Genomic DNA, 26,353 nt, shown 5'->3' with positions numbered 1-26,353 from the left:
AATCCAAAGCAGGCTCCAGGCTCTGAGCCGTCAGCACAGAGCCCGACACGGGGCTCGAACTCACGAACTGTGAGATCATGACCTGAGCAGAAGTCGGATGCTCAAACGACTGAGCTACCCAAGCGCCCCATAGTTGATTTTTTTTACTCTAACCCACTTTCTATACTTCTAAATTATTTTGAAGCAAATCCAAGACGCTGTGTTATTCCAGTTGGAAATACTACAGGCTGTATCTCTAAAAGATAGAAACTGCTTTTTTTTTTTAGCGTAACTGCAATATCATCTTATCAGACAAAATTAACAATAGCTCCTTAATTTCCTCATTAATGTCCATTTTTCCTGCAATTGTCTTTCACTGTTTATTTATTTGTTTGAACTGAGATTCAAATAAGGCCCATTAATTTGCTTGGTTGATGCAGCCTCCTTAAGTATCCTTTAATCTGTAAACCCATTCCCCACCTCCCACATATATACATTCCATTTTTCTTTTTTTCTTTATTTTTGATAAGAAACTTGGTTGTTTGTCTAGCAAACTTTCCCATAATCTGTATGTTTCTGATTGCATACCTGTAGCATTGATAACGTTTCTCTGTGCCCTCTATTCCCTGTTAAGTGATGGTAGGACCTAGAAATTTAATCAGATTTATGTTCAAAAGAATTCCACCCAGTTAATAATCTGTGATTTTTTTCTCTTGTCATGCTAACTGACATTGAAATCTTTGCCTAATTTATTAACCTATTAGAAGTTGCAAAATGGTGGTGGTGTTCTATCATTTAATTGTCATGTATTAGCTATAATACTTCTATAGAGAAGTATCCTCTCATCAACTATCTGGGCAACTCAGGGCACCCTTGTATAGAAAAGGCAGAATAAATACTTGATCCTTTCCCTTTATTTACTAGTTAAAAAAATAATGGGTTGGTGTACTAACCAACCTCATTAAGGTATTATTGAGTGTCATTTTTTTCCCTTAGGATGAACTTACAAATTTAAATATACTTAATATGTTTCAATTAATTTCTATTAGTATTCTCAATAATGCTATAATTGTCCCACCTTTAGTCAGGAGAGTATTCAGTTGGGTTCTGAGTCCTTTGATATGACCCTAGAAGCCTTTGGCCCTCTGTTGCTTTCTGATATATCAAGATGTCCCAAACTCAACTGCCCAGATCTGGAATCAGCCATTTCTCCAAATGGCTTTTGGAGGGCTCCTCTTCCTTTTAGTGGGCTCCAGGGTTATTCATCCTGACAGAGTTAGTCAGTCATTGTTTCTAGGACTTTTTAGCGTAGAGACCTAGGAAGTTTTATTTTTAGACAAAAAATATATCAAGTTTCTACTGACATGTCTAGCTCAAATAAGAGCTGAAGGTTTTTCTTATAAACCATAAATCTTACATTTGTATTTCCTTGTTGATATGCCAGAAATCCAAGTTTAGCAACACCAACATAATTACTCATTTCCTTTCTCCCCAAATACCACACAGGCCTATTTTGGAACACTCAGACTTACATTGCCACCTATAATATGATTACTAAAATCAGTTCAAGATTTTTTTTTAAGTTTATTTATTTATTTTGAGAGAGAGAGAGAGAGAGAGAGAGAGAGTGTGTGTGTGTGTGTGTGTGTGTGCAAACAGGGGAAAGGCAAAAAGAGAGAGAAAGAGAGAGAGGGAGGGAAAAAATCTCAAGCAGGCTCCATGCTTAGCATGGAACCTGATGCAGGGGTCGATCTTATGACCACAAGATCATGACCTGAGTGGAAATCAAGAGCTGGATACTTAACTGACTGAGCAACCCAGGTGACCCAGTTTAAGAGTTTTTTAACCTGTCAACTTACTATGTATTAAGTCAATTGGAATAGAATCACATTAAGTTTTATTTATTTACTTTTACTTTGGATTTTTAGGGATTATATGTTAATACAACTTTTTAAAAATTATGTCAAATATTTACATGTTTCTAGAGTCAAAAATGCCAAAAAGGTATAGTGGGACAAGTCTAGACACCCTATCTACCTACTCCCATTTTCCCCTTCCATATATAATTTTAAAACCTTTTATGCTTTATCCTTCCACTTAAAATAATATTTCTCATTCAGAATTATTTAATTTTTTAACAGTGCAAATCATAAGAGCACAGGTGAGACAAAATGCTACAGAAATTCTGAAGTTGTATTTACACAACTAATGTTCAGGGCACACTGGATTATTTCTCTGTGGAAAAGCCTGACACTACCTTTTCCTGGCCTGGGAAGGGGCACTGCTAGCGTCTGGTTCAACAACCTTTTTTTTCATTAAGTGTATTTATTTTGTAAGAGAGAGAGGGCAAGCAGGGGAGGGACAGAGAGGATCCAAAACAGGCTCTGCGCTCTCAGCACAGAACCCAATGCGGGGCTCAAACCCACAAACCGCAAAATCATGACCTGAGCCAAAATCAAGAGTTGGATGCTTAACCCACAGGGCCACCCAAGCGCCCCTGATGCAACAGCCTTTCGTGCAGAGGTGTAGAGCATAGCTCCTTTATTTACAAGCAACGCGTATTTGTCATGTACACACTGGGCATCACATCTACTACACTAAGCTGATGTCTTATTTAGATTTGTATGTGGACATACAAATCCACGTTCTTCTAAACAGGAAGCTGGAAAGAGAACTTGGCTGAAAGAATCCAGTTTTGCATCTAAAAGCAGCCTTCCATCTGCCATGGCTCACCTTATTGTGTGTGTGTGTGTGCGCACGTGCACGCGTGTGTGTGTGTGTGTGTGTGTGTGTGTGTGTGTGTGTATGTGGTGTTACATTGCCTCAGTGCCTTCTGTTTTTAAAGATAGGCTGCAACTTCTGAATGTGGCTCACTTTGTCTTGTCTGCTACTTCTTTTCTACTGAAAGGAATACAGAATTCTCTCTTGGAATGTTTTGAAGCAGAAGACAAAGGCAACTGACCTTTGGTTTGGAGAGAAAAAAAAAAAAAGAAAAGAACAAGAAAGAGAAAAGCAAAGTCTGTTCATACGCCCCTATACACTGCAGATGTGGAGGCTGAGCCGGAGTCAGGCATCTTCTGCAGCCAAGGGCTTTGGGGATACCTCTCTGCAGCAGCACCCTTCCTCCCACTTTGCCCCTGGATTGGATGTTGCAGAAATAATTACCAAACAAATAGACAGTCAGTTTAGTGATGTGACCACGGTTGTTAATGCATCATTTTCCTTCTGGAAACTTAGTTTGCCTTATAGGCAAGCTGGATTCTACACAAGCTCCTGACAACCCAAAAGCCCAGAATAACTTCTGGTGTATTTAATCTTTTCTCTCTGGACAAGCGCTTTAAGAGCATTTACCTCTTGCAGTGACACTCTGAAGCAGGCTCTGTAGAAGTGAAGGCACTTGTCTGAGAGTATATAGCCAGAATGGCTAGGGTGCCATTTTTCTCTGGAAAGGAAGCTGATTAAATACATGTGTCTTAGAATTTTGTGTTTAGAAAAGTGATAAATGCTATTGTTTAAGAAATCCCTCCCAACTAGACTTTATGGAGAATTCACTAGGTTTATTATTTGGGAATTTGAATCACAGCTTATCACTCCCAGCCCCATCCATATCCTTCAAGGGATCTTTACGTGAGGTTGGGCAATGCATAGAGGGCTTGAAGGGCCAAGACTCCTGTCCTCACTGAACTTGAGCAACTCTTGCACCTAACTCTGGCCTCAGCTTCCCCATCTGTGAAATTTAGGGGTTGGGCTCCTGGAGATCTCAAACTGGCAGCTCACAGAATAAATATGGCCTACAGATGTGTTCTATCCTACAGATGGATTTCTGCATAATATGTGAAAATAGGAAATTTGAATGATGACAGGTCAAAGGCAGATGCTCTCCTTTTTGCCACAGACCCCACCACTCCTAATTGCATCTCATCCAGCTTCTTCATGCGTATATATTTCCCACCTGACCTCTGTAGCAGCTCTGAGGCTTAAGCACCAATCAGCAACACCCCTCCCCCCCCCCCCCACAGAGGTGACATTCTATAGTCTCTTTATGTTTTTCTCTGCTTAGACTATTCATAACCACAATTTTAATAATAGCAGAAGTTAGCATTTGTTGAGCAATTACTATCTGCCTCGCTTTGGATTAAGCATTAATTAATAAACCAATCAATTAATTAACACATCATCTCGTTCCCTCCTTATAACAATCCAAGAGGGAAACTATTATTGTAATCCACCTTTCGGGTAGGAGGAAAGTGAGGCTTGAAAAGAAACACAGGTGATGGTTAGTACAAGGGCTGGGATTTAGGTCTAGGTTTTTCCAATCCCAAAGCCCATGCTCTTAACCAGGGGTGATATTCAATATACTTAACTGGCACAGCATGGAGCTGACTGATCAGATAGATGTTAGGTATAGGGCAGTCTGGGTACCAAGGATATGGCTCTGGTGGCCAGGACAGTGCAGACAGTGGGCCCTGGAGAGGGATCAGAGGAGCAGTCATTTACTGAGCTGAGTAAAAGTACTTCAATATGAAATGTCTAATGTGGCTATAAATGTGCTTTCTGGCTGAGTGGTGGGACTGCTCTTAACCATTCCACTCACGAATCTTGCTGAGTCAGAGGCCCTGAACAATCTTTAGAACCTGTGTTCACTGAACACAAAGAACATGGTGCTGACTAGACCCATGCCAGGTGATTTTGGGGGTGGCCAGGTCTCCTGAGACGTGGGGAGGTGGGGAAACTCAGAAACAAAAGCCAGACTCCCTGCTTTCAGAAACTTAGAAATAAGGAAGGGAGAAAGAAGAAATAAGGAAGGAAGACCTGAAAGACAGTTCTGTGGGTTTCTACATGAGCTGAAGGAAGCCAGAATTAATATTAAATGGACTATTTAATGTGGCTCTGGCCCCAAATCACGGAGAGTATGGCCGACTCTTAGAAAAGTGATTCACATCACATGACCCTTCTAATTATTATAACACACTTATAAAATTTATTGGGCACAGACTACATGCCAGAGATTGTACCAAATGCTGAGGTTTCAATAAGAAGAAAATCTCTGCCTTCGATAGGCTCACAATCCGGGGTGGGGGACAGACAAGTCAACTGGCCGTGACTCTGTGGTGTGATATCATGGGCTAGACTCAGAGAACTGAAGATACACAGGGAAGGAGCACTCTTCTCTGCGTTGGGGCAATCAGGGAAAAATGAGAGCCAAAGTTTGACGTATCCAGGGGAAGGAGGCAGGGAGAGGGAAAGAACATTCCTGGGAGAGAACCCTCCTGTAAGAAGACCTAGAAATAAGACAGAGCTTAGAGCACACCAGGGGTTCAAAGTGCAGAAAGGGCATCTCCTGGAACTTGATAGAAATGCAAATTCTCAGCCCCCCCCACCCCACCCCAGACTTACAGAATTGCACATTCTAAGAGGTGGGACCCAGAGGGCTGTGTTTTGACAAGCCTTCCAGGTGACTGATTTAAGTTTATCTTTGGGAAACACTGAGAACAGGATTTTGTGGATGAGTGACCAGAGTATGCCTGGATAGGAGGGTGAGGCAAGGTTCCAAAAAACCTTATATGATCAAGGCTCTATCTTCAGGGTAATAAGGAGCTTTCGAGGAACTTTAAGAAAAGCAGGACATGACTGTTACCTTCTTAAGTGTTCCTCAAAACAACAGAGCTGGTTCATACTTTTAAGCCTTTGCATTCACTGTTCCATTTGCCTGGAACATTCTACCCCTACATTTTTTAAAAGTACTAACTCCTCCTTATTCAGATCTCAGTTCAAATGCTAGTCTCCTCTGACCACACAGTAAGCAGTTCTCCTGCTCTCATTTCCCCAATCAGCTTGTTTTATTTTTTTTTACAGCTCTTATCTCCACCTGCAATCATCTTGTTTATTATGTGTTTTTTCTTCCCTGTCTCCCTCTGCTAAAACACAGCTCCAGAAAGGAGGAAACCAGTCTGCCTTGTTCACTCCTGTGCAACCTGCCACCCTCACCCTGTGCAGTGCTTTCAGTAACTAAACTCAGAGAATAAAAGACACACAAAGACCATGACAACTCCCACCGTGAAATTCCCCCAATGGTCATCAAAATATACAGACACTGAGGGGTGCCTGGGTGGCTCAGTTGGTTAAGCGTCCCAACTTCAGCTCAGGTCATGATCTCATGGTTCACGGTTCGAGTGCACATTGGGCTCTGAGCTGACAGTGTGGAGCCTGGAGCCAGCTTCAGATTCAGTGTCTCCCTCTCTCTCTGCCCCTCCCCTGCTCGCCCTCGCTCTCTCTCTCTCAAAAATAAACATTAAAAAAATTAAAAAATATATATACAAACACTGAGAGAGCTCAGAGGAGAGGAAGGCTCAGCCAGGTGGGTTTACTTGGAATAGCTTCCAGGTAATAGGCTTTTAATTTTCTTCAGGACAATAAAGTAAGGTGAAGAGGAAAAGGAAGAAAGCAATACAGAAAGAAAACCCAGAATGAAGTCAGAAGCAAAAAAAAAAAAAAAAAAAAAAAAAAAAAGCCAGTTGAAGGCAAGGAGTCCAAGCGAGTTAAGTGTGTTAGAAAGTGTGGGCGGGAGCAGGAAGGCAGGTATGAGGAGAGGAGGGGATCTTCATGAACTCTAAGACCACGGATGAGTGTCCCTTCTCAACCACCACTCCAGGTACCACTGAGCCATCTGTCCCTCTGTCCATCCATCACACCCAGACTATTGACCTCTTCTAAGTTAGAAGTGAGTGTTCCTAGATATTGGATTTCCACAAGCAAATATAACTTTAAGAATATAAATAAGCAAAATAAATAGAGGCTGCCAGGTTTTTTTGGTCAGGTGCAAATAATTATGATCATTTCACAAAATTAAGTATACTTTATATCCAAAATGTAGGAGACAGGAAAATATCTCAGAATAAAGAATTTACTCCTGAATTGATAAATCTCACTTGTTAAAAAACACACAGTATTGTCCATAGTGGGTTTTTACTCCTTTTGCCACAGATTGGTGGAAAAGACCCACATCAGATCAGGATTAAGCATCAGGAACAGAGCCCTAGATGCTCTATAGCCAGCTGCCAAAAGGAGGTTGGAATGTGGATTAAATGCATGTATTTATTATTTTTTATTTTTTAAACATTTATTCATTTTTGAGAGACAGAGAGAGACAGAGTGAGAGCGGAGGAGGGGCAGAGAGAGAGGGAGACACAGGATCTGAAGCAGGGTCCAGGCTCTGAGCTGTCAGCATAGAGCCTGACGCAGGGCTTGAACTCACAAACCATGAGATCGAGACCTGAGCTGAAGTCAGAGGCTTAACCAACTGAGCCACCCAGGCACAGCAAAATGCATGTATTTAAAATAAATAGTAAAATCAATGGCTTCTTACCAAGGCTAGAAAGTTGAAGTTAAGTTCACAGAATCACTAACCTTACAGACCCACCTGTCCAATCCCCCTCCCCCAACTGTTTTTGCATTTTGTATTGTGATAAAATATACATAACCTAAAATTTGCCATTTTTATCATTTTTAAGTATACAACTCAGCGGCATTAAGAACATTCACAATCTTGTATAACTATCACCAATATCCATTTCCAGAACTTTTTCATCATCCCAAACAGAAACTCTGTACCCATTAAACACTAAGTCCCTCTCTTCCATTCCCCAACAACCCCGATAGCCTATCTTCTCCTTTCTGTCCCTATGAATTTAGGTACCTCTTATAAGTGGAAACATGCACTATTTATCTTTTTCTGCCTCACTTATTTCACTTACATGGTATTTTTGGAGTTCATGTAGTAGCATGTGTCAGAATTTCATTTCTTTTCAAGGCAGAATAATATTCCATTGTATATACACACTACCTTTGGCTTATCCATTCACTCATCAGTGGATGCTTGGGTTGTTTCTACCTTTTGGCTACTATCAATAATGCCACTATGAATGTTGGTATACACACATCTGCTTGAACCCCTGCTTGAGTTATTTTGGGTATATGCCTAGGAACAGAGTTAGGAAGTTGCTGGCATTGCTAAGATCATATGGGAATTCTATGTTTCATGTTTTTAGAAACCTCTCATTTTACATGTCAAGGAACTGAAGAAGGCTGGAGTGGGTTCAGGATCTGCCCAAGGCCATACATTGAGGAGGTGTTAAGAGTTGTAACTGGACTCCTGAACTGTCTACCAACTCCAGACCATGGGCATTAACCAAGGCAGGGGAGAAACCACCAGGCCACCACCAGGGAGAGTGACAGGTGCTGGGTATCCTCTGGGAAGAAGAGTCTACCCTTTGGCAGCCAGTTTTTCTGATACTGAGCCAACAGCACACACAGTTAAGAGTCTACAACTGTATGCCTAAGAGTCTGGGTAAGCAGTATGTTGCAGAAGAAAGGAGGTCATGAATGGACAGCAAATAAAGCAGTTTCACTCAAGTGCTTGGGGGAAAGCTCCTACATTTAGGGAAAAGTTAGGAAACAAAGAGAACTGATGTGAAGATCCTGGCTTTAGAACTCTGGGTTGTTTATGTAAAAGAAAGGCTTGCTCCTAAACAAATTAAAAGCCAAATTTTGGGGAACAAGATCCCCACCCATGAGACAAACTCACACATTAGTACAGCAAGAAATAGAAAAGCTTCTTTGTTTAAATGCAAGTTGGGGATAGAGCCTGAAGACCTGGATACAAATTCTTGGCTCTTCCACTTACCAAGTTTGTGACTTCTGGTAAAAGATAACCTCTCTCTTAGCCTCAGTTTACACATCTGTAAAGTGGGGCAAAACACTCACTGGGAATTGATATAATAATGGTGATGCTGCTTCTGCAGCTGGGTCCTCTATCCCTGGTGACCCTGGCTGCACACTAGAATCACTGGGACACTTCTTAAAATTCCTGATGCTTGGGCTGGCCCCACTCCCCCAAATTCTGATTCCATTAGTCTGAGATGGTGTCCGGTCCCCTCCCCCACCTTTTTTTAAGATCCCCAGGGGATTCTAATGTGCAACCAAAATTAAAAAACTATGTTCCAGTGCTTATCAAGAATCCCCTGGGGATCTCATTAAAATTCAGATTCTGATTCAGTAGGTCTGAGGTAGGACCAGAGATTCTGCATTTCTAACCAGCCCCCAGGTGATGCCATGGATGCTGGTCTACAGACCTTTGACTAGCTAGCAAGGTTTAAGAAAGTCTAGTCTAGGGGCACCTGCGTGGCTCAGTCAGTTAAGCATCCCAGTCTTGATTTCAGCTCAGGTCATGATCTCACAGTTTGGTTTGTGAGTTCAAGCCCGGCATCATGCTCTGCGCTAATAGTGCAGTTTGCTTGGGATTTTCTCTCTCTTCCTCTTTCTCTATCTCTCCCCCACTCACACTGTCTCTCTCTCTCTCAAAAAAAAAAAAAAAAAAAAAGCCTAGTCTAGTGTGGTCTCATCCACATTAAGTGCTTTGGTAAATGTCAGCTCATAAGTATAATGATATTTAGTGAGTTCTGGAGTCATGGGGAGTGATCCAGCAGTAGGAGTAAGTCTAAAGACTCCTGGAAGATGCAAGGGGTCTGGTGCTTCAGTGTGGGGCTTATTTGAAGTGAGTAACTCTTTAGAGTGGCTCCTGTTGCTCAGAGAGATGGGGGTTGTAAGGCCTGAGTGTATGATAATTGTGAACCAGCGTCCCTTTCTTAGAAGTCAGCTGGAGTCTGTGTTTACCCAAGGAGGTTCAGGTCCACAGGAATCAAAGCTACGAGGCTAGGAAGTGAACTTCTGGGGACAAGTTAGGGCACCTTACTAATTTATTCAGGAAATTTTTACTGAGTATCTACTAATGCAAGGTGCTGTACTAGGCACTGGGGGTCTAACTATAACTATAGCTCCTGCTTTCAAGGAACTCACAATCCAGTAGGAGGAAACCAAACCATTAAACAGGCAATATCCAAATATCAGAATAATTGATGTTCTTTTTTTTATGTTTATTTATTCTTGAGAGAGAGAGAGAGAGCGCGAGCAGGGGAGGGGCAGAGAGAGAAGGAGGCACAGAATCCAAAGCAGACTCCAGGTTCTGAGCTGTCAGCACACGGCCTGATGCGGGGCTCAAACTCATGAACAGTGAGATCACGACTTGAGCCAAAGTCAGACACTTAACTGACTGAGCCAGGCGCCCCTCAGAATAAGTGATGTTCTAATGGGAAAAGTTTTGAGAGGGGTCCTTGGCTCAGCTCAAGGGAGTTATGGAAAGATTCCTAGAGGAAGCAATGGCTCAGTCATGAAAGATAAATAAGAATTATTCAAGAGTGGAGGTGGGAGCAGATAAGGTCCCAGACAGAAGAGAGAGCCTAGGCTAAAGCAGGTAGGTAGGAGAGAACAGAGCCTCTTCCCAGAAGCAGCTTAGTTTATGGGTACTGGGGCTGGGGATGCAGCCAGAAAAGAACCTAGAGATGTAGAGAGGACTTGAATGTCACACTAAGGTATTTGAAGCCAGAGGTCTATGGGGTCACTGAAGCCCCTGAAGCTCTCTGCAAAGTTTGTGTTTATGTGTCTGTGTGCAATATCCTGGGATAAAACTATTTATTGGGTTTCCATCAGACTCCAATGGATTCTAGAGCTCCAGATGGGTAAGAATCCTGGGAGCTATAGATGGGCTCTAAGCCTCCTGTTGGTTAGCGCTAGCTCTGTTTGGCAAGGAAATGTCCCAAATCCTGGGATGGAGGGTCCAATGATAGAGGAAGAGCTTACCACCCTGTTCTTTTCTTCTCCCTTAAATCTTTGCACATCAACTCTTTCTGCCTGGGACACTCTTTCTCACCCCTGCTGCCACCCATGTCTCACCTAATTAATTCTTATTCATCTTTAAGATTTCAACTCAAAATCTCCCCTCCTTGGAGAAGACTAGCTTGATTTCTCCCATGAAGTCAGCCCCCTCCCATTATACACTCATAACTCCTTTGAAACAGTTGCCACATGTTTAATTACATAATGAATAATGTAATTCATCACTCAAAGCTATCTGTATCCCTCCCACCTACTAGAATACACACTTTTTGTTGGAAGATAGCATCTGTTTGTGTTCACAGCTGTAATGCCAACACTCTCAACAAGTCTTGGCACACAGTGGGGACTGAATAAAGATTACCGATTGCCCAAATATTTGAATGAATGAATGAATGAGTGGACTGACATGGTTAATCATTACTACCTGAATTCTTTCCCTTCTCAGCCCTAATCCCAACCCTCCTCCAACTCTTCATTGTGTATTTTAAGCTCTGACCCTTGATAACCAGATCGTTGCCCATTACACAGTAGAAAAAAAATTGCAGCAGAGAATTGACCATACCAGGGATATTTCTGAAGCCTGCCCTAGTGGCTATATATCGATGCTTTTAATCACTTAGTGAATGGATGCAGTCTATAGGCTAGAATCCAGGGACTTTTCCAAAGTGGTCAGCAAACCCCATCACTGACCAGCACCAGCATGCCACTCACACCTGTATTTGGAAAATCCCGATATCTGTTTTCTAATGAGCAAGTTGCCCTTATTTGGATTATTCCTTCTGAACTGTCAGGAAGGTGGGAAGACTTTGACTTGTTCTACATTATCCCATGTGAAGAGAAGAGAAGAGAAGAAAAACACCTACATTATAAGAGTGGCTTTGGGTTTAATATTATTAGAGTAAGGGTGAGTAACCCTGAAGGCAAAGAGCAAGGAGGGTGAGTCAACAAAGTCTTTCAGTGGGTGTCAGATTTGCAGCGTGAGCCTCTGTGTTCTGACTCTCACCTGATGACCATGATTCCCCAAACCTTCATCTTACCTCATCTGGCCAGAGCTTCCCTGAGCCTCAGTTTCCTGATCTGCAAAGCAGGCAGAACAGTATTTATCTGATAGGATTGTTGGGAGGATTAAATGAGATAATGTATGCAAAGGGTTTGCCTCTATATTTCCTTCTCCCCATACAGTAGCCCACACTTCCTAGCAATCTTAAGATTAACATAACTATCAGACCCCAAATTTTAGGCAGTCCTAGCAATACAGAGGGCAAAAATGTGAAGCTGTGGGTCAGAGGGTTTGCAGAAATATGGTAGAACAAAAAAGAAAGAACTCTATAGGACAGTGTTATGTTTCATTACGCTGAAAGGTTTGATTATGCATCTTTAACCAACAGGGAACTTTCTATGCCTTTTCCATGCAGCAAGCATTTTCCCTTCAAACTGTCAATTTTTTTTAAGCTGATGGAACAGGAAAGAAGAAGGGAAAGAAGCCATTCTTTTTCATTTCTTCAAAGGCAACACAAATTTGATCCCTTTAGTGAATGGCTCAAGATAAAAACTCCACTTCAGTCTGCTTTCTGTGATTAAACAACCCTCTTGTTTGTCAAATAGCAGGGAGAAGAGAAGAAAGGAAAGCTCTTGTCGCTGTTAAGTGCTCTGAAAGTGTACTCCCTCCCAGCTCCCACTGGTTAGGTGCACCAATGCCTACAAAGAGATTCTTGAAACAGGAGGCAAAAGCTGAGGTGCAGCTGCCCGCAAGAGGAGAGAATGTGAGAATGGGGTGGGAAGCCCTAAAAAGCCCCATAGGATCATGGAATCCTCAAATTGGAAAGGTCTAGAACTCTTCTGCCCCTGCCTTTCTTTTAGAGACTGTTGGAAACCAGTCTGTTCCATGACATTCTCTCCATACAAGTCATATGCTTGAGTGAAACAAATAGACAGCTCAGAAAGTTTTGAGTGTTGGCGGGGGCTCACCTAAATCCATCTTGCTTCGCTGAAATCCAATTTCAACGTGGCAGTGGGAGAACTTTTAGGTTCTCAAAGCTCTAGTTAGAAGATAAATGGAAATGAATTGGTCTGTTGATATGGTGGACAGACGTACAAATAAAGATATAGGACACCCAGTCAAATATGAATCTCAGGTGAACAATGAATTTTTTAAGTACGTCCCATGTAATGTTTGGGACATACTTAAATTAAAAACGTTTCAGGGGTGCCTGGGTGGCTCAGTGGGTTGAGCGTCTGACTTCATCGACTCAGGTCATCTTATGGCTCGTGAGTTTGAGCCCCACGTTGGGCTGTGTGCTGACAGCTCAGGGCCTGGAGCCTGTTCCAGATTCTGTGTCTCCCTCTCTCTCTCTCTCTCTGCCCCTCTCCCACTCGCTCTCTCTCTCTCAAAAATAAATTAGAAAAAGTTTCATTGTTTATTTGAAATTCAAATTTAACGGGACATCTTCTATTTTATTTGGCCAGTTCACCTGACAAGGTAACTCCAGTTTGCATTCCCTGTCTCATGTCCTTGTCAATAGTATCAGGACTATGGACAAGAGCAGACAGACATCAGAGGTTTTCTGAGGAAGTTCCTGGGGTGGTTATATCCATGGGTTTGGAATCAGGCAGGGCTTGATTCAAACCCCATACCTGACTCTTACTAGGTGATCTCTAGCAAGGGACTTTCCCAACTGAGCTTCCTTTCTTTATGGTAAAACGAGAATCATAACATCCACCTTACAAGTTGTTGTGGAGATTACAATGAGGTGACATTAAAGTGCCTTGGGGTACCTGGGTGGCTCAGTCAGTTGGGCATCTGACTCTTGATTTTGGCTCAGGTCATGATCCTAGGGTTGTGAGATCAAGCCCCATGTCAGGCTCAGGGCTGAGTGCAGAGCCTGCTTGAGATTTTCTTTCCCTCTCTTCCTCCCTCCCTGTCTCCCTCCTTCTCTCTCTCTCTCTCTCTCTGTCCCCCCTGCCCCTCTTCCCTTCTCCCTCTCTCTGAAAAAATTTTTTTTAATTATAAAAAAAAGTATCTAGCATCCTGTAAATCCATAAATGCAGCTCTTACTATCTTGTCCTCCCCCCATTTCCTCCTCCCTGTGAAGCTTTCTCCACACTCTTCTTTGTTGCACCCATAGCATTTTATCTAACCTTCAAGAAATGCCCCTGTCGTTCTGACATACTGAATTGGAGTCAACATCACTGTTCACAAATGTCTTCCTAATCAAGAATGAATCCTCTTGTCTCAGATACCAAGTTTCCTTCATCTCTGTAAGTCCAGCATTTAGTCCAGGACTTAACACATAGAAGGAACTTGATATTTCATGAATGAACATGTTATTAAGTCATTAACATCTTAGCATAAATTGCCTATGACTGCAGTTTCCAAATGATAGTTCAGTATATATGCGTGCATGCACGCGCGCGCGCACACACACACACACACACACACACACACACACAAGCAGTAGAGGGGAGTTTCTCAAAAAGCTAAACATATTTCATTGAAAGAATTGCCTTTTGAGTCTAGCCTTTCTTCTTTGGAGCAAAAAACCAAAAAACAACAAAAAACCCCATAACTTGTCATTTATGGAATAAGTTTTAAAAGATATTTGACAAAATAGTTAGCAACCTCCGCGGTGAGATATATTCATATCTCTGTATCTCTATTTGCATCTCTATTTCAACAAGGAAGTTTCAACATTGAAAATGCACTGCTACTTAGCTCAAATTCTGAGAAACACCACTTTATGAGATAAGAGAGTAAAAGGTACTGGAGGGACTACAACCCATGACTGGTAAGTTTTGATGGGATGGAGGAAAAGGAAAAGACTACAACAGGAGATGGCCAGGGAGGTGCATTTTATCTGAATAAATATGCTTAACAGAGTCTAGGGGTGGAAAATGATGGGTGAAAAAAGCAAACAAATTTTCCCCACATCCCTAGGACAAAACCCCACCATCCCAGAGTTCAGGATCTTAATTTACTTTGAGTCTGAGACCCTCCCAATCATCCCTTCTCCAGTTGCTCAGGTCAACAAACTCCTTCAAAGAATAACAACACAGTACAAGGAAGGATGTCCAGCACATGACCTCCAAGGACCCTCTGGTCTTTGGAACCCAAGTCAGACCCCTCCCTCTGAATGAGACCCTCTGTGCCAGTGCCCCAGGCAAATTCTGGGAACTTGCCCTTGCCTTGGCCTCTGAATTACATTTCTATAAAGATAGTTCCTTAAATCTCTGTAGCACCATTGACCATGATTCCAGGCATTGTTAGGTCATTCCTCAGTCCTGCCTCCCCCTGTCCCTCCCCTTTTTGTGCTATCCTAGATGGACACATCTGTCACTTTTAAGTCCTCATTGCTCATCTGTCATGCTCCACAACCAAGAAGAGAAAAGGGAAAAGGCCAGAAGAATGTTTTGCCACTAAGAGGAAGACTTTGACATTTTTAAATCCTCTATGTCAGGGTAGTCATGTCCCCCACCCCCAATGCAGAAACAACAACAACAACAACAACAACAACAGTAACTAACTTCTTGTTGAAAGCTCATCATATAACAGGCAGTATGCTAATAAGCACTATATAGCGTTACTCCATTTCATCTTCACAACAAATGGTACCATGTTAAAGAAGAAGAAACTGAGGTTCAGAGAACTTAAATCACTTGCCCAAGGAGTGTCTCTCGGATGGTAAACAGGGATTGGAAAGCCAGTGTTTCTCATTCCAGACTTCTGTGCTTAACGTTACTTGATACAGGCTCCACTCAGCCACCATCAAGGACTCCTACTGGTCCAAAAAATGCGACTCAAATGTTCTGTGGGCTGTTAGGACCCTCCAAGGCCTGGTCACCATCCATTTCCACAGCCTCGTCTCCCGCTAAGGCTCTCCTAGAATCCTCCAGGGCAGGAATTTTGGAGTTCCTTTTACTTAAGAAGCCTCTCACCTCTGAGCCTTTCACCATATTGTGCTATTGCCTCCTCCCAAATTACCACATCACAAGCCCAGCTCCAGTGTCACCTTTCCCAGCATACCAGACCCAATGAGCTCACCTTAATCTAAATCTCCTAACACTTGGGGTCTGCTGCCCACCTGGCAGATAACCCCGAGTTGCCATGTACTCATCCCTCATGTGGGTGTTTCATTTCCCCAGCTTGATGGACACCCACAGGGTGCAGCCATGTTATGGCATGCATGCCTTTGTGTCACCTTACTAGGAACAAGTAGACGTTCAAATCAGTGTTTGATAACTCAACCCCTTCCTCCTCTTCCTTTCTCTTCTTTCTTATTTCTTCTTCCCTATCTTCTCCCCATTCTCTCCTTTTGGCATCTCCTTCCCTTCTCTTCCCTCCCCTCTGCTCCCCTCTGCATTTTTAAGTGCGGTAGGCAGCCACTGACATGGCTCCCAATGATCTCTGACTCCTGATATTCACAGCCTTGTGTAATCCCCTCCCCTTGGTGAGGGGCCGTGCCTAGTGGCTTGCTTCTAATGAACACAACACAGCAAGGGTAATGGTATGTCACTTCCATGATTAGATTACAGGAGACTATCTCTTGTTAGCGCTCTCTTGCTGGCACTCTTGTCCTTTCTCTGGCTTGCTCTAATGAAGGCAGTTCCATGTTGTGAAATGCTCTATGGAGAGGCCTATATGGCAAAGAATCAAAAGAATGCCTCCAGCCAACAGCTCATGAAGAAGTGAGGTCTCAATCCAACAATCTGAAAGGAACTAAATCCTGCCAACAACTACATACGCAGACTTGGAAGTGGATCCTTCCCAGTTGAGCCTTGAGTTGACTACAGCCTTGGGCCATACCTTGATGGCAGCCCTGTGAGAGACCCAGGGCCAGAAGACTTACCTAATCCATGCCCAGACTCCTAATCCACAGAAACTATGAGAGAGTAAGCATGTTGTTTCAAGAGGGTGAATTGTCAAGCAGCAATAGATAACAAAATACACTAAATGTTCCTTTACTCCAACATTTGTTGGGGATTTAACATGGTGTTCTTGTTAAATAAGGGGACGTTTTGATGACTCAGGCATGGTTCTCTAGTTTTTTGTTTGTTTATTTATTAATTAAATATAATTTATTGTCAAATTGGTTTCCATACAACACCCAGTGCTCATCCCAACAGGTGCCCTCCTCGATGCCCATCACCCATAATGGTTCTCTAGTTTTAAAAATCTCCAGCCTTATTGGGAGTTGGGAAGAGAGACAAGTCATAAGAACAGTCATATCATATCATATCATATCATTTTTAAGAGTTTTAATAGAGAAAAGAAGTAGAGATTTAGTAGATACTTGTAGAGTCAGAAGCTTATTCTGCTTGAATATGAGAAGGCTCCAACAAGGAGCTAGGTCTTGGAACACAAACGGGAGGTCACCAAATTGGGAGAGTTGGGTCAAGGGGAGGGAAGAGAATTCCAGGCAAAGGAACACCGTGAGCAAAGATGGAACAGCATGAGGAGGCTTATCATGTTGGGTAAGGAAAAAAAGAAAAGAAAAGTTCAGCATTTCCTATTCTGACTCTTCTATAACAAAAAGAACAATATGGCTTTATTCAATGTTCACTCTGTTACATTTTAACACTCAGTATCTCACTGAATTCTTGTAACATTCTATGAGATGGAAAATCTCCATTTACATGTGAGGAAACTGAGGCTCAGAGAATAGAAGTGTCTTGTTCAAGGTCACAGAGCAAGTCAGTGGCTAAGCTTGGATTTGAATATTGATCTGCCTGACTCTAGAGTTGTCCTCTCAACCATCCACTACCTGTGTTGCATTTATAACAGGCGATGCACAAGGGAGAGGCCTCAGTTTCTGCTAGATAGGACAAGTTTCTAAATGCCTGTGGACCCACACATGCCTTTCATAGTTTGGTATGCAAACAAAGAGATAAGGCTGGGTCAGTCAGGTTTCTTGTCTGTCCTAGGGCAGTAATGGAGGGCAGTGGATAAAGGCACAGGCCTAGGTCCAAATCCTGGCTTCCCCACCTACTAGCTGAGTGACTTTGGGCAAGGTATTAAACATCCCTGACCCCCCACTTTTCATCATTAAATGAAGAGATGATAATAGCAACTAACTCAGTAGAATCAGTGTGATAATCCACAGAAGGCAGAAGCAATAAAGGAGAAAATATGCCATGCAGTTGACAGGCTTCAGTAAATCTGTCCATGTAAAAATCTAATAACAAGGAACCTGGAAAAGAGTGGAATAGAACAGGCGGTCCCACACATTTTCCTCAGATTCTGATAACTTTGCAGTTCTGAATACCTTATATCCTTAAAGCCAATATACGATTTTCTTCAGACAATCTCATATTGTTGGAGGTGATGGAGTATGGAAGAGGGAACATTTATTCCCTACTCTTCATGTTTCCCTGGAGAGGGACCTCCAGGAGAGTGACACTCCTGGCTCTTGCCCCACCTGATTGGTGCATCATTATTCTCTTCTGGGATCTGCCTACCTGAAGAAAAGATACATTTTGGGCTTAGTAGAGCAAGCTTTGTCCTATTGGTTTGCTTGAGGTTGGGTTGGGGGTTAAGTTCAATTCAAAAGAGTATTAGCAATCTATGTCCTCCAAAAGGTTTTTTTTTTTTTTTTAAATCAGTAATAAAGCTGCCACTTCTTGACTGCCTCTTTCCTGTCTCTTGTAATTAGTTTGATACCACCTTGAAAATGTTCACTCCTCTCTCTTTATTTTGCTCATTCCAATCCTTCATTAAGTTTCCTTGTCACGATTCCAGATGGCTATCCATTCTGCAAAGATAGCTCTTCCTTTGGCTTTCTTCTCCCTGATATTCTTGTTCCCCACCCACCCAGGTCCTGAATCATGGAACAATTTGGCAGATTCACTTTATACCTATGCCTTCCCCTCTGCCAACCCTACAGACGTTTCAACGTATCCAAGTCATTTCTAATTACTTCTTGGCTGATAACTACTCTAGCAATTTCTTCATGTCTGGTAAATGTTTCAATTTCTCCACTTTGTCTTTCTCACTGAATCCTTAAGAAGAAAAAAAAAGAAAAGAAACTTGGTAACTCTGGCATTTTTGAATCATCATTAATTTCAAGCTTGTCTTATCTTATTAGCTGTCCTACATTCCCATCGAGAACTCTTTCCTCCTTGATGCGTTTGAAAGCCCCCATTTAATTTTCTTTCCCATTACTGAGTGAAGACTAGTTTGGACTAACTTGCACCAATAATGTCCTTGAGAAGCAGCAGTAGACAGCATTGGGGTAGGGGTGGGGGGCGGGTTCCCAGGTGTAGACTGCTGGTACTGTGAGCCTTCAAAACATCTCTTCCCAGGGCTTGCTGCTCCTCTGTCTGTTCTGAAATACTTTCCAAGAATTTAGGCAAATGTTTTCAGAAGAACATTAGCGATATACATGTTTATTGAGAGGAAGGCGAATTGATCAAATAGCTTTCTCCCATTAATACATACAAAATGATTTTCTTTTCTCCATCCAGATAAGCTCTCTTGTCACCCATGGGGATTTCCCTAGGGAATTAGGAAACAGAAAGAGGAAGGGGGCAGAGAAGAGGGTAGGCTCAGAGCCTGATTGCCAATAGTGTTGTCCTGTAGAATGTTCTGTGATGATGGAAATGTTCTATATCCACACTATCTGATATAGGAGCTATAAAACTACATGAAATGTGGCTACTGTGACTAGGGAATTGAAGTATTAATTTTATTTAACTTTAATAATTTAAATATAAACAGCTACATGTGACTAGTGGCTACTGTACTGAACAGTCCAGCTCTACAACATGTTATTTGAGGTTATCTGGACCTTCCTTTTTCATAACTGCCATAGTTCTTTGAGAGTCATGGAATAATGCCCAAGAGGACAAAGATCCATCTGACTCACAGAACCCAGGGTCATGGATGGATGTCATGATGCTACATGCCCATGGAAGCTGCAATCTAGTGGATGTTTCAAGCAGAGGTCACAGATTGGTGATCTACAGGCTAAATTCAAACTGTAGGCATTCTTGACTTATACAATGAAAAATAATTAGTTGCTGGCGTTTAAAAATCAAAAGATTTCACATCAAAATATGGATTTCCAGCTTCTATTGAGAAATCAGAAGACCCCACCTGACAACATTCAGATGGAGATGAGTAGCAGCAGCCTCCTTTATTCAGCACCAGGGTTCTTCAGTTTGCCACACTCCCCACCATGCCCTATGGTCTAAATGTCTCATGCAGGCATTTGGTTTTATTTGTCCTTGTGTCATGTTTCTAAAGCATGAGCTTTGTTTGGTATCCTACAACCTGGGTCTCAATCCCATTTTTGCCTTGTAACAAGCTGTGTGACCTTGAACAAATGACTTTAACTCTGAGAGCCTCAGCTTCCTCCTAAGTGGAGAAGTGATAGAATAGACCCCAGAATGTTGCAAGGACTCCATAGAACAATGTAAGAGTCTTGATATAGAGCCAGGCTTATGGCAAGTGCCCAATAGATGATAGCTGTTGGAAAGAAATGAGGGAAGATGGGGAAAATGGAGGAAGAGGTGATAGAAAAGCAAGAGGAAGAGGACAAAGAGGGGAAGGAGGAAGGGCAGGAGGGAAATACGAGCTCCTAGTTGGTTTCCAAACACATCTAAGGCCTAACAAGGGTCAAAACAAAACGAAACAAAAAATCCTCTTTCTTTACCACCCCCTCCCCCTACAGCTTTAGCTTCCTTCCAACATAATACCGTGACCACCCACATCGTAAGCCCATGGACACAGGGTGAGAGCTGAGAGGCTAAGAAGGAACACGTGAACAAAAGCAAGGAAATAAATCAGTTGGTCCCTGGGACCTTTGCCCTTGGATCTGCAACCTTTGCCCTGAGAACCAGTTCTCTTGCCCACGTCCTGGGAGCACTTGGGACCTTGTGACAGAAACACCAAAGGGTCTGGACTTCATCACACTTGTTGGGGTTTGTGTCCCTCCCCCAGATCCAGCATCTATAATCAGAAAATATCTCCATGTGGCATAGTTTGTACACATCTGTCAGAAGAAATGCCAGCCCCTCCAAGATAGATGGAGGGAAAGTTAAAAGCTAGCTATTTACAAGAAATAAAGAAATGCAGGAGACTGGGCTACATTCCCAAGCAGTTTTGACCTTGGGTTCCTAGGGTTTAACTTTGCCCGTTTCTCAAAGTTGATTCAAGGATCATGTAATTCAGAATATGCTGAAAGAGGGATGTTGAAATGTTGGTTATTGGGCCTTACGCCCAGACACTTGAATTCAGTCCATTTGGGGTTAGGGTTAGGGAATTTGTATTTTGCAAAGCTACAAGCTGATTTATTTTATGTGATTCACTTAATCAAGGCATATGAATACTGAGGAAGCATAGTTTGCAGCTGGTGAGAGTAGCCCAATACACCTTCCACCTCTGGAGAAGCATGACGATCACTGAAAATTTGAATGGTCAGGGAAGGTTTCTCAGAGGAATAGAGCTGGCCTTCTGCTGGATTTTAAGGTATCTAGATGGGGGCCAAGGGAGGAGATTAACTCATTTATTTATTCATTCACCACATATTTCCTGAACATCTACCATGTGCCAGCTTTGTACTAGACACCAAGAACAGAACACAAGGAAGACAGAGAAAACCCTCTGTCCCCATGGATCTAGTTGGGGGAGGCACACAATAAACAAAATGCATAAGCAAAATACTTAGCTTGTAAGATGGTGATAAACACTGATGAGAAAAACAAAGCAGAGACCTTTGGTAGAAACATGATTCAAATTTGGATATCAGATGATATTATACAAGTACAAGGGCCTGTCTAATGGTCAGACCTTGGCAGGAGGCCTCTCATAATGGTGAAGCATCACAGCCAAGATGTATCTACCCATCCATCCACCCATCTAGCCATCTGCCCACCCACCCACCCATCCACCCAACCACCCATTTAGCCATCCATCCACCCATCATCCATCCATCCACCCACCCATCCACCCACTTAGCCATCCACTTACCCATCATCCATCCATCCATCTACCTATCCACCCATCCACCTACCCATATACCCATCCTCTATCCATTCTTCCATATTCTATTCTTTTCTTCCTCCCTACATTTATCCAACCTACTTAGCCAACTGTGTGCTAGACCCCCTATGAAGTTCTGAAGATATGAAAATGAACAAAACAGACACTATTATGGAATTAATTATGTCTTCTTTCAAATTCTTAAATTGAAGTTCTAGCCCCCAGTGCCTCAGAGTGTGACTTTATTTAGAGATAAGACCTTTAAAGAGAAGATTAGGATAAAATGGTGTCATTATGGCAGGTTACTGCCATAATGACTGGTATCCTTCTAAGAAGAGGAAATTAGGACCCAGACTGAGACTGGACTGAGACTGGACACAGACTGGACACATGTATGCACAGAGAGATGACCACGTGAACACAACATGAGAAGGCAGCCTTCTGAAAGCCAAGGAGAGAGACCTCAGAAGAAGCCAAACTTGCTGACATTGGTCTCAGACTTCTAGCCTCCAGAACTGGGAAAAAATTTTCTGTTGTTTAAGCCACTCAGTCTGTGGTTTATTTTGCCATGGCAGCTCTGGCAAGCTAACACAGACACCCTCACAGAAACAGGTGTTCACAATCACAGACAGAGAAGGAAAATTAAACAGACAATGATAATACAAACATATCCCTTTGCCTTGCCTAGAAGTCCACTACTAGAGATATATACATCTGCATTAATCTTTGCTCTCTCATTAATCTGACAAATATTTGTTGAGCACCCTACTATATTTCTGGGGCTACACTAGACACGGGGCATAAAATGATAGATAAGGTAGACATATCTGTTGCCTCTAGAAGTTCACAAACTCCTATACCCCTCCCTAGAGACCCAACAGTGTTCTCTACCCAGACTCAAATAAGGGAGTGCTGTGTTGTGTAGTAGATATGATCACGGACTGTGGAATCAGACAGGCCTGGGTATGGGTCCATGCTCTACCATTAGTGGGGTTGTGTGGCCCTGGGGCAAACTATTTAACCAGTCAGAACCTCAGTTTATCTCTAAAAGACAATAACAATACCCATGTATGATTGTTATGACAATTGAAAGCATGGACATAAATCAGAAGTACTCCATAGATGTTTGTTCCACTTTTCACTCCAGCCTCTGAAGCAGAGCCAATCATGTGATAATAAATATGATCACTAATATGGAGTGCTTTCTTGATACCAGAGAACTCTAAGTAATTTGCATATATTATAATTGTATATCTATGAGGCATCTTTCTGACCACCCCAGCCTGTCCTGGTTTAATTTTCTGGTTTCTCTTTTGTCTACTTAGTGTTTTATCACTCCCAGGAAAGCACTTAAGGCCCAAGACAATCTGAGGGAGAGGCTATTACCCTGTCGGGAAAGAACTGTGTCTTTCCCCATCCATAGCTCCCCTTGTCCCTCCAGTTGGCCCACTGGTCTGGGCAAACTGGAAAGGGTGTCTGGAAGGAAGAGTGCCATAAGGCTCTCGGTTTATAGCTGCATTCACCCACAACACTTTTGATTACACATTCCCATCAAGGGGGGAGGATGCTGGTGTTTCTGTATGTGTTATTCCTGGTGGGTATTTGTATTTAAATTTCCTCCAGTGCCATTGGGGGGTAAGATCCACCTTCCCTTCTGAGGGACTGGTGACTGAGCCAGCAAGGAGTTGTTAGCATGGAAACCACGTCTCCCTCTGGGCCCCAAGGGGCACTTCTGGAAATGGTTCGGAATCTGATCACAGTCTTCAAGCATAAGAACTGTGTTTAAAAGCTGTTATTTCCTTGCTTCTGATAAACGGTTGTCGAGAAGCTGCCAGTTCTGGTTTCGCTGGGGGATATTGGACTCGGGGAGGATGTGGGTCAGGAGAATGGGAAGAGATGACAGGATGGGGGTCCTGGAGCCTTAAACTTGAACAGCACCCCAAACTGAGATGACAGTTTGGAGACAGTCCTGTCTGACTCCTTGTCAAGAATGAGACAGTTAAAAGGACAGTGAAATTAGACAAGGTGAGTTGTAAGTGACTCACTCTCTCAGGTTGGAAGGAGGTTTGGTGTTAAGTAAGGAACTAAAACACCTGGATAAGAATCTTCAGTTCTAAGGGCCTTGAAAAAAATTCCAGATACAGGAGTTTCAAACTCAAACATCTATGGATACCAAGAGGAAAACACCGTTAAGTGAAGCTGAAAGAGCTTGGTGAGGTGTTAGGGGAACATAAAAGCAAGCTCCTCGTCTAAGGAAGGTGGTGGCAACCAGTTCCAGCTACTGGCTGCCATGTGGGTCTCCAGTCCCAGCATGAGCCAATTACCTACTTCTTTAGGAAAAGCACCAAATCTGAAACTTCAGGTGAAATCTCCTGACATTTACATGTAAGGTATGGATTCAAACATTTAAAAAATTTTTTTTAATGTTTTATTATTTTTGAGAGAGAGAACACAGTGCAAGCGGGGGAGGGGCAGAGAGAGAGGGAGACACAGAATCTGAAGCAGGCTCCAGGCTCCTAGCTGTTAGCACAAAGCCCAATGCGGGGCTCGAACCCACAAACCATGAGGTCATGACCTGAGCTGAAGTCGATTGCTTAACCAACTAAGCCACCCAGGCGCCCCTGGATTCAAACATTTTAAAATCACATTGCAAGTCAAATAAAACACGTCTAAAGATCAGATCTAGTCCACTCATTCCAGTTTGCAAACTGTTATGATTGCTGAAAAGAAATGTGAAATTTCAGAGGCAGAAGGGAATTTTAATATATTATCAATTACCACAAAAAAAAAAAACACACAGTAAAAGAGAACAGTTATGATTTGTTTAGTGCTTACTGTGTGCTAAGCAATTTGTTTATATTACTCCATTGAGTCTTCCCCCACAACCCTGGGGATGTAGGAATTTTTACCCTAACTTAGGAGGAAACTGAGATTCATAGAGGTTAAGTCATTTGTCCAAGGTCATACTTTAGTATGTTAGAGTCTCTGCAGGAAGAGTAATCATTTTCCCATGCATCTCCCACAGCACAGAATGCCCCAGACACTGCCATAGGTCTTTTCTTCATCCAAAATTTTGCCTTGCTATATGTGTTAGGCTTGTTCTAATGCAGTGGCTTTTAACCAGGGGACAATTTTGCCTCCCAGGGGATATGTGACAATGGCTCTAGACATTTTTGGTTGCCACAATTGGTGGGGAGTGAGGGGGCCATCTGGCATCTACTCTAATGGGTAGGAGTCAGGAATGCTTCTAGCCATCCTACAATGCACAGGACGGCCCCTCATAATAGAGAACTACTTGGCCCAAGATGTAAGAAATGCCAAGGTTGATAAGCCCCTGTCTAAAAGGATTAGAGGTGGGGCACTTGGGTGGCTCACTTGGTTAAGTGTCCAACTCCCGCTCAGGTCATGATCTCATGGTTCATGAGTTCAAGTCCTGCATCAAGCCCTGCATCAAGCCCTGCATCAGGCCCTGCGGAGAGCCTGCTTGGGATCATCTGTCTCCCTCTCTCTGCCCCTCCCCCATTCTCTCTCTCTCTTTCAAAAATAAATAAACATTTTTTTAAAAAATTAAAAAAATAAAAGGATTAAGGGAGGGAGACCTGAGGGCTGGGAACTTACTAAGGAGATAAGAAGCAGGAGGAGGATACTGAAGATGATACTTGTAAAAACAGCTCTATTGTTAAAGAAGCTGAATGATTTACCAAGTGTTCTCAACCACACTGTTCACTGGAACTTCATGACATCCCTGAAACACATCTTCTTATTCCCATTTTACAGATGAGGAAACTGAGGACCAGAGAAAGAAAGATAATTTTCCTTCAGGCTTCACGAATGGCATTCCACAAATACTTATTGGGTATCTTGTATATCTTGGTTCTTGTTAATGGATCTGACCCTTCTGCTAACACTTATCAAGTGTTTTCTAGGGGCCAAATCCAGCCTGTGGCATACGGCCATGCCAATTTATTGACAGTGCTTATAGATGCTTTTGAGTTAAATACTTGCTACAGAGACCACCCGGCTGGCAAAGCCAAAAATATTTACTATGTGGTCCTTTGCAGAAAAACTTTGCTGGTCCCTGCTGTAGGAGGAAAGAGAGATAACCAATATTAAAAATTGCCTGCCCTCTGTGCTTCTTTCTAGACCCATCAGTGATTGACTGTTCTTCATAAACATTGGGATGATGAGCCATGGATATGATAGTAGCAGCAATGACATTAACAAATTCCATGTACTGGATGCTGACTGTGCGCCACTCACAGACCTAATCCTCTCCAGCTCCCTCAACAAACCCATCAGATGGGTCTCATTAATCCCTTTTATACATGATGAACATGAAGCTCAGAAAGGTCAAGAGGCAAATCCAAGTTCAATTAGCTATCAAGGGACAGAAGCAGGGTCCAAAGGTGGACATGTACAGCTCCAAAGCTTTTAGCCACCTGCATGTGAAATCACTCAGCATGAGCCCTGGCTCTGCTGAGTCAGAAACTCTGAAAAGTTTTCCCTAAATAAGGTTTTCTTCTTCTTTTCTTCCTTGACCAGGTCTCCCACGCTTATAAACCAGTGTGATACTCTGATTTTTTCAAAAGTTTATTTTTAACTCCAATTAGTTAACATACAGTTAACATACATACGTTAACATAACATATACATAATATAACAATATTA

This window comes from Leopardus geoffroyi, chromosome D3 (genome assembly GCF_018350155.1).
Source record: "Leopardus geoffroyi isolate Oge1 chromosome D3, O.geoffroyi_Oge1_pat1.0, whole genome shotgun sequence".
Taxonomy (NCBI): Eukaryota; Metazoa; Chordata; class Mammalia; order Carnivora; family Felidae; genus Leopardus; species Leopardus geoffroyi.
The sequence above is the reverse complement of the archived record's forward strand: the minus strand, read 5'-3'. Positions refer to the sequence as shown.